Below are 7,023 nucleotides of genomic sequence, written 5' to 3'. Positions count from 1 at the left end.
TGCATCGTTTCATGTTGGTGGAGCACCTTCTACTCCTCTACAGGCTTAATTTTCTCAAGGACACATCCTCAGGATACCGACGCTGTGACGTTGACATGTTTATCGTAATGCAGTTTGCGTAGAACAGGAGCGTGTGAGAGAGCGAGAGAGAGAGCGAGAGAGCGAGAGAGCGAGAGAGAGAGAGAGAGAGAGAGAGAGAGAGAGAGAGAGAGAGAGAGAGAGAGAGAGAGAGAGAGAGAGAGAGAGCATGACAGTATTGGATTCTTCATCGAACCCTGTGCTGCATGTCTGATCTAAGAGCTGCAGGCTGTGTGTGTGTGTGTGTGTACGTGTGTGTGTTTGTCTCTGTGTGTGTGTAGCAGTACTAGCGCTCTTGACACATGCACACACACACACACACACACACACTATTTCAATGTGTAAGCAGTGAGCGGTGGTCCAGCCTGAGCATGCTAATATAACATTGTATGTGGGACTGGAATACACACAGGCTTTCAGGCTTGGATTCTCAGACATGAAATCATAAAGACCTCAGTGTTGACAGTACCAGATGTACAGGTCTCTCTTGAAAAATGTATTTTAATCTCAATGAGAATAACAGGTATAATTAAAGGTTAAATATAAGTTAAAAAGACTATAGAATATATACTATTACACATACTGTGCATACGAGCATGATGGGGTTATGGTAAACTCTCTGCTAGTTGGTGAACGATGAATTATTTGAGAGTATTTGATCTGTGATGAGTATAACATGATAAAGTGGAACCATCGTACTGTGTGCTGTAAGTAAATGGTTGCTGTGGTGAATGTTAACGTTGCTGTACAGTAGCCTGCTGCGTTGTGTGGGAGGGTAGTGAGAGAATTAAAGCATGTGAAAATCACTTTACAACTCCCTCTTTTAAAGTAAATACTTGAATTCACATATTTGGGTTTAAAACGGACCCTGTTTCAGTCCCTTGTGACCATAAATAATCAGTATGTGCATTTCGCAACCTTTTCAATGTTATGCGCTTTGTAAACAAGCATGAATCTCCGTTTGGAGGATTCTGGGACAATGTCACCCAACTGAGGAATATTCATGAGCTGTCTGACTGTAAACATCTGTTGGCACTAAGAGGTCCCTTACCTGAGGCCCTGATGCAGTGTGTGTGTGTGAGAGAGAGAAGGTAGAGAGTAAGGGAGAGAGAGAGAGAGGGATGGAATATGAAAGAGAGAAAAAGAGAGAGTAACAGAGATGGGGATGGAAGAGAAAAGAGAGGAGGAGAGAGGGAAAACAAATGGGCGGCAGGGGTGGCAGGTAGCCTAGTGGTTAGTGCGTTGGGCCAGTAACCGAAAGGTTACCAGATCGAATCCCCGAGCTGACAAGGTAAAAATCTGTCATTCTGCCCCTGAACAAGGCAGTTAACCCACTGTTCCTAGGCTGTCATTGTAAATAAGAATTTGTTCTTTACTGACTTGTGTCAGTAAAGAACAATTGTGTGTGTGTGTGTGTGTGTGTGTGTGTCTGTCAGAGTTGGCCTCTACATAGCAAATCGTGTATGTCTGTCCTTCTCCATCCATGATCATGATTGCATCTGTCACTCCTGGCTTCCCTGAATGGAAGAGGAAGACAGAGGGGGATAGAGAGAGAGAGGAAGATGGAGTGAAGTGATGGTCAGGAAAATGACACATGCATGTCAAGACACTAGAGCTGACTAACCCCACACAGGCAGACACAGCCACATACAGTAGGTGAAAGGTATGGGCACATATGTCTGGTCTCCACTGTATTGATGGGAACAGGGACTGAGTTTAACCCAAACATGACTAACCATCTGTGATTCATGATAGAAAGAGAGGCGGCTACAGTCCATTCATCCAGAGGAATACAGATGCTCACACGCTACTATCCTCGGTACAGCAGCCATCCATCAGGGATGTCAAAGTTCAGGGTTGAGGCAGGGTCATTCACAAAGGGAACTGGCCAAACTAGCCAAGAAAAATAGACGGAACAAAACAACCCAATGAAGGGGGAGAGCCTTCAAATCAGACCTATCGTTACTCACAAATCTTTTTTATTCTTTTTATTTATCCGTTATTTTACCAGGTAAGTTGACTGAGAACACGTTCTCATTTACAGCAATGACCTGGGGAATAGTTGCAGGAGATGAATGAGCCAATTGTAAAATGGGGATTATTAGGTGACCGTGATGGTTTGAGGGACAGATTGGGAATTTAGCCAGGACACCGGGGTTAACACCCCTACTCTTACGATAAGTGCCATGCGATCTTTAATGACCTCAGAGAGTCAGGACACACGTTCAACGTCACATTTGAAAGACAGCACCCTACACAGGGCAGTGTCCCCAATCACTGCCCTGGGGCATTGGGATATTTTTTTAGACCAGAGGAAAGAGTGCCTCTTACTGCCCTCCAACACCACTTCCAGCAGCATCTGATCTCCCATCCAGGTACTGACCAGGACCAACCCTGCTTAGCTTCAGAAGCAAGCCAGCAGTGGTATGCAGGGTGGTATGCTGCTGGCATGAGACACACCTGCTCCACAGTGACAGGATGGATGGGGACAGATGGGGAAGCAGGCTTCCTTCCAAAGCCTTTTATGTTCCCTGTCCAGTTCGGAATTGGTATTGTTAGAATTGTAAGATACTACTGCTGAATTGTTAGATACTGCTGCTGAATTGTTAGATACTACAGCTGAATTGTTAGATACTACTGCTGAATTGTTAGATACTACAGCTGAATTGTTAGATACTACTGCTGAATTGTTAGATACTACTGCTGAATTGTTAGATACTACAGCTGAATTGTTAGATACTACTGCTGAATTGTTAGATACTGCTGCTGAATTGTTAGATACTACTGCTGAATTGTTAGATACTACAGCTGAATTGTTAAATACTACTGCTGAATTGTTAGATACTACTGATGACATGTTAGATAATACTGCTGAATTGTTAGATACTACTGCTGAATTGTTAGATACTGCTGCTGAATTGTTAGATACTACTGATGGCATGTTAGATACTACTGCTGAATTGTTAGATACTACTGCTGAATTGTTAGATACTACTGCTGAATTGTCAGATACTACTGCTGAATTGTTAGATACTACTGCTGAATTGTTAGATACTGCTGCTGAATTGTTAGATACTACTGATGGCATGTTAGATAATACTGCTGAATTGGTAGATACTACTGCTGAATTGTTAGATACTGCTGCTGAATTGTTAGATACTACTGCTGGCATGTTAGATACTACTGCTGAATTGTTAGATACTACTGCTGAATTGTTAGATACTACTGCTGAATTGTTAGATACTACTGCTGAATTGTTAGATACTACTGCTGAATTGTTAGATACTACTGCTGAATTGTTAGATACTACTGCTGGCATGTTAGATACTATTTCTGAATTGTTAGATACTACTGCTGGCATGTTAGATACAACTGCTGAATTGTTAGATACTACTGCTGAATTGCTAGATACTGTTGTTGAATTGTTAGGTACTACTGCTGAATTGTTAGATACTACTGCTGAATTGTTAGATACTTGTCAATGGTGGGTGTAGCTGGTGCATGGAAGTCAGGCGCAGGAGAGCAGAGATGAATGGACCAAGCACTTTACTTAGGCAATCATAATACAGAACGCAACCGCGTCACAACACAAATGCCCAAAGAAGGCAGCACAAAGTACAAAACCCAAGTACAAAGTACCGGCTGCCACAAAGCACGGGTGTAAAACAAAACCTGGCGCAAACCAGCCAGAAACGTGCCAACCTTGACAAATAACAATACCCCAAACAGACATGGAGGGAACAGAGGGCTAAATACACATAGTAATGATGATGAGATGAAAACCAGGTGTGCAGGAAAACAAGACAAAACAAATGGAAAATGAAAAGTGGATCGGCGATGGCTGGAAGACCGGTGACGTCCACCGCCGAATGCCGCCCAAACAAGGAGAGGAACCGACCTCGGTGGAAGTCTTGACAATACTACTGCTGAATTGTTAGATACTACTGCTGAATTTTAGATACTACTGCTGAATTGTTAGATACTACTGCTGAATTGTTAGATACTACTGCTGAATTGTTAGGAACTGCTGTTGAATTGTTAGATACTACTGCTGACATGTTAGATATTACTGCTGAATTGTTAGATACTACTGCTGGCATGTTAGATATTACTGCTGAATTGTTAGATACTACTGCTGAATTGTTAGGAACTGCTGTTGAATTGTTAGATACTACTGCTGGCATGTTATATATTACTGCACTGTTGGAGCTAGGAACACACGCATTTCACTACACCCGCAATAACCTCTGCTAAATATGCGTATGTGACCAATTCAATTTGATTTGATTTAATTTTGAATAGCTCCAAAACACACCTGCCAAAGCAACATGTTTTTTCTCTCTCTCAGCCAGAAAGCAATTTTTCCACAAATGTGTTTCTTTCAGTTTTAATTCTTGGGGTTGGAGTCGTGTGTAAACAAATTGGTTGTGAGGCACATTGCCACAAGTATATGTTTTTTAACTGCTCCCACTTCTTTGAAGCCACACGTTTTACTTCATTACTCCGTTACTCATGCATCTGGTTTTGGACCAATAAGAAACCCATCTGTAAGGCTTAGGGGTAATACAGCATGTTGATAGTTAATGCTTTGATACAAATCAAGTCAAATCTTCTTGGTCACATACATATGGTTAGCAGATGTTATTGCGAGTGTAGCGAAATGCTTGTGCTTCTAGTTCTGACAGTGCAGCAGTATCTGACAAGTAATCTAACAATTCCACAATAACTCTTCTAATACACACAGATCTAGGGTAAGGGGATTGAATAATAATATATACACATGGATGAGCAATGACAGAGCGGCATAGGCAAGATGCAATAGATGGTATAAAATACAGTATATACACATATGAGATGAGTAATGCGAGATATGTGAACATTCTTAAAGTGGCATTATTACAGTGACTAGTGTTCCATTTATTAAAGTGGCCATAGATTTCAAGTCTGCATGGAGGCAGCAGCCTCTCTGTGTTAGTGATGGCTGTTTAACAGTCTGATGGCCTAGAGATAGAAGCTGTTTGTCAGTCTCTCGGTCCCAGCTTTGATGCACCTGTACTGACCTCGCCTTTTGGATGGTAGCAGGGTGAACAGGCAGTGGCTCGGGTGGTTGTTGTCCTTGATGATCTTTTTGGTCTTCCTGTGACATCGAGTGCTGTAGGTGTCCTGGTGCTGCGTGGTGCAGACAGCACCACCCTCTGGAGAGCCTTTTGTGGGAGGTGCAGCTACCGTACCAGGCGGTGATACAGCCCAACAGGATGCTCTCAATTGCGCATCTGTAAAACTTTGTGAGGGTTTTAGGTGACAAGCCAAATTTCTTCAGCCTACTGAGGTTGAAGAGGGGCTGTTGCGCCTACTTTACCATACTGTCTGTGTGGGTGGACCATTTCAGCTTGTCCGTGATGTGTACACTGAGGAACATAAAACTTAAAACTTTCCACCTTCTCCACTGCTGTCCCATCGATGTGGATAAGGGAGTGCTGCCTCTGCTGTTTCCTGAAGTCCATGATAATCTCCTTGTTTTGTTGACGTTGAGTGAGAGGTTGTTTTCCTGACACCACACTCCGAGTGCCCTCAACTCCTCCCTGTAGGCTGACTCGTTGTTATTGGTAATCAAGCACTCTAATGTTGTGTCATCTGAAAACTTGATGATTGAGTTGGAGGCATGTATGAACATGCAGTCATGGGTGGACAGGGAGTACCGCAGTGGGCTGAGCATGCACCCTTGTGGGGCCCCAGTGTTGAGGATCAGCGAAGTGGAGGTGTTGTTTCCTACCTTCACCACCTGGGGGTGGCCCGTCAGGAAGTCCAGGACCCAATTGCACCCAGGGTCTCAAGCTTAATGATGAGCTTGGAGGGTACTATGGGTTTAAATGCTGAGCTATAGTCAATTAACAGCATTCTTACATAGGTATTCCTCTTGTCTACATGGGATAGGGCAGTATGCAGTGTGATGTCGATTGCATTGTCTGTGGACCTATTGGGTCAGTAAGCATATTACTGCTACAAATTACAGCTACAAAGCTGGTGTGTGTGTGTGTGTGTGTGTGTATGTGTGTGTGTGTGTGTGTGTGTGTGTGTGTGTGTGTGTGTGTGTGTGTGTGTGTGTGTGTGTGTGTGTGTGTGTGTGTGTGTGTGTGTGTGTGTGTGTGTGTGTGTGTGTGTGTGTGTGTGTGCGCGTGTCGTGTGTGAACTGGGGTTGGGTAAACGACAGAGAACAGTCGCAGGGATACAGAGGATTTTCAACATGAGGTAAAAACACATATCTGGGACAGCGTTTGTGTGTACATGTAGCTATGTTTAAGGCCACCAACTTTTTGCCTTAGAATTCCCAACAGAGTGCCTCTACAACACATCTCAAACACTAAGACCTGTGTACCGTGGTCAGAAAACATGTCAGAAGAGAGATCATGAACAGTCATCTTAGTCAGACACATTTGGTACACACAGTAGATGTAATCATCCTTACATGATGACATAAGGACATAAGATGTTGTGGTAACTATTTAAGGTAAAGACAGTTCCCATTTGGTTGACAGATAGAGTCTCCATATCCCTCTCTATGTTAGTAATTCTCCAGAAACTCCTTTGATCTTCCAGCCAGGCTTTCAGCAGGATCTCAGCTTTGGGTCCGTGTAGCACTCAGTTAGATAACAGTCAGGGTTTTAAGGGTAATATTCTATAGTTAGTCATTAGTCTCTTGAATGTGTCATTACTGTGTTTTTCAGTCCATGCTTCGCTGAGATCATCTGTCAAATGTAACACAGAGGTTGATGAGATTTGTGCAGGGATTTGATTTGCGGCCAGTTAGCCCTAGAGGTGTACACAGACACAGACACACAGACACACAGACACACACACACACAGACACACAGACACACACACACACACACACACACACACACACACACACACACACACACACACACACACACACACACACACACA

The sequence above is a fragment of the Oncorhynchus clarkii genome, unplaced genomic scaffold (assembly GCF_045791955.1).
Source record: "Oncorhynchus clarkii lewisi isolate Uvic-CL-2024 unplaced genomic scaffold, UVic_Ocla_1.0 unplaced_contig_5034_pilon_pilon, whole genome shotgun sequence".
Classification (NCBI taxonomy): domain Eukaryota; kingdom Metazoa; phylum Chordata; class Actinopteri; order Salmoniformes; family Salmonidae; genus Oncorhynchus; species Oncorhynchus clarkii.
Note: the sequence above shows the minus strand (reverse complement) of the source record.